Raw genomic sequence first — 2,500 nt, 5'->3', positions numbered from 1 at the left:
CTGAGGAGCGGGGCGTGTCGGGCTTGGTCGGGAAGCGGGTCTGGCTGACGTGCCGGGCCTGGGCGAGGTGAACGGCTCTCGTGGCTGGGATCCGAGCTCGGTCCCGTGCCTTGGCCTCCCGCGGATCTTCCTTGCTGCGAGGCTTCCGTGGCGTTTCCCATCGGTGCGGTCGTCCTCTTCGGCCGCCATTCAACGCTCAGCTCAGAACTGGCACGGACTAGGGGAATCCGACTGTCTAATTAAAACAAAGCATTGCGATGGCCCCCACGGGTGTTGACGCAATGTGATTTCTGCCCAGTGCTCTGAATGTCAACGTGAAGAAATTCAAAAAAGCGCGGGTAAACGGCGGGAGTAACTATGACTCTCTTAAGGTAGCCAAATGCCTCGTCATCTAATTAGTGACGCGCATGAATGGATTAACGAGATTCCCATCTGTCCCTATCTACTGGCGGTGGCGGTCTACTGGCGGTGGCGGTCTGTGGCCACCCAGGGCGGGAGATAACCCCCGAACTAGCCCTCGCGTAGGAGGGTTGATCGGCCGAGTCGATGGGTGTATCGGCGATGAAGGCATTAGAGACCGTCAGTGCGTCGTACATGTAGTACTTCGCATAATGGCGAGGCCCTGATTTAGCATACGGGCTGTGGCGTGTTCTTTGTACAGCACTGTATGTGCTGTATGACTTCCGACTGGGGAACTGTTGTCACTCGTGGCATCAGTTCCCCAGTTTACGTTAAACGGTTTTTCAGACCGTTTTTCGTGGGCGGAACACGCCACTAGACAACACTCCGCTGGGCTCAGGAATACATGGGATGCAATCAATCCCCTGGGCAACCCAGGCCGCAAGGGGCAAACGTGCCCTAGCCACACTTGAGCCTCCACGAAAAAGGTACCGCTGGATAGCTCGTGTTCTTAAATACGCAGCGAACTGAACGAAGTGTGGTGGAGAGGAAGAGGCAGCCTCTCCGACTGCTGTCTCCCACGTGTTTGCCGTGCGTGGCGACCCTTGTCGTCGGAAAAGAGGATCCTGGGATCTGAGGGGGCCCTCTCCTGCGGGTGAGACGTCCCCAACACGTACCTTTGGCCTCTGCTTCGGCTAGATGGGCGGCTGGACGAGAAAAGCAGCCCTGGTCCAGTCAATCGGCTTGGAACGACCACACGCTTCGGGCAAGTGGGTTCTGCTGGGCGAGGACGCGGGCTGGGTAAGGAAACCGACCCAGCCAGCAGACTATATTCGGTGCGTAGCCCTAACTCAGCCTTTGGCGGGTTCCAAATTGTGTGGGTCGGTGGTGGCCGGGGAGCGCACTGGATGAAAGACCAAGACACATTATGGGTCTTAATAAAATTAATGAACAAAAAACTAAGCGTCCAAAGACGACGGGTCCAGCTCCTACTCGGAGTGAAGCCGTCGCCGCAGACGCGGGAACTGCAAATGCAGCTGTCAGTCCCCCCGCGTCTGTGAGAAAGACAAGATCCGGGAAGGTGATTAATATCGCCAATCCTCGTGTGATCTTGCAAAGATGTGTGACTCCCACGCGAGCGGTCTCGGTGAAAACCGAGCCCACGGTAGAAGGTACGCCGGACACCGGTAACGTGGAAGTAATCGAACGAGTCGGAGACACGTCACTCGTGAAGGTGCAGTCGGCACCCGAGCGTGTCGAGGACCCTACTGGTGACGGTTGGCAAACCGTCACCAAAAAGTCAAAGCGAGCCAAGCCGGGCGCACCCACCGGCAAGGCCGCAGTAAACCGGGCCAGGAGACCGAAGGGGACGTTCTCCGGGCAGAAGGTACGGCCTCTCGATCTCGTAAGAGACGAAGCCTTTAGGCGAGTGTCCGAAATACGGACCTTTTGCTTTCGACCTGAGTCGAAAGTCAATAAGGAGTCCGGGTCAAAGATACTCGCCGAGGTTGAGGCACTCAACGAGCTGGTCCAGGAGCTTATTCAACGGAATAGCTTCGTCGAAGGGCAGCTCGCCGCGGTCAGGGCGGACCTAAAAGCGCGTCCTGCCGTAATGAGTGCGATGCGACCTGGGCCGTCCAAGGGAACTCTCCCGAAGACGGCCTGCAACGCCGCGCAGTCGACTTACGCCCATGTGAACAAAGTCGACTGCAAAGGAGCTTCTCCGGAAGCGGGGAGACGGCCACAATCGCAGCATGTGGTAAAAATCTTCCCGCCGAAGGAAAAAGGACAGAGCAGCGAAGTTACGAAGGTTACTGTTCTGTCGCTCGTTAAACCAGCGAAGGAGGCGATCCGAATTAAGTCGGTCCGACGCATCCACTCCGGTGGCATCGTCGTCGAGACCGACCGAAAGGAGGACCTGCAAGCCTTCGTTGGCAATAAGAAGCTCCGGAGCGCGGGTCTGTCCGTCTCCTTACCTACCAAGCGGGACCCCGAGGTTTTAGTTTACGACGTCCCGCGTCGGATGGGTAAGGACGAAATTGCCTCCAGTATTTGGAGGCAAAATCTCTGCGATGCGAACCAGAAGGATGTGCCTTCGGGA

At 57.3% G+C, this 2,500-nt stretch overlaps 1 pseudogene; it reads left to right on the top strand.

Moving 5' to 3' along the window:
* The window catches only part of LOC143263354 (large subunit ribosomal RNA), a 7,643-nt pseudogene that overhangs the window by 2,518 nt on the left and 2,625 nt on the right, over positions 1–2,500 (top strand).

The sequence above is a fragment of the Megalopta genalis genome, unplaced genomic scaffold, assembly GCF_051020955.1.
Source record: "Megalopta genalis isolate 19385.01 unplaced genomic scaffold, iyMegGena1_principal scaffold0483, whole genome shotgun sequence".
NCBI classification, from domain to species: Eukaryota; Metazoa; Arthropoda; class Insecta; order Hymenoptera; family Halictidae; genus Megalopta; species Megalopta genalis.
This window is presented reverse-complemented; position numbering and strand designations above follow the sequence as displayed.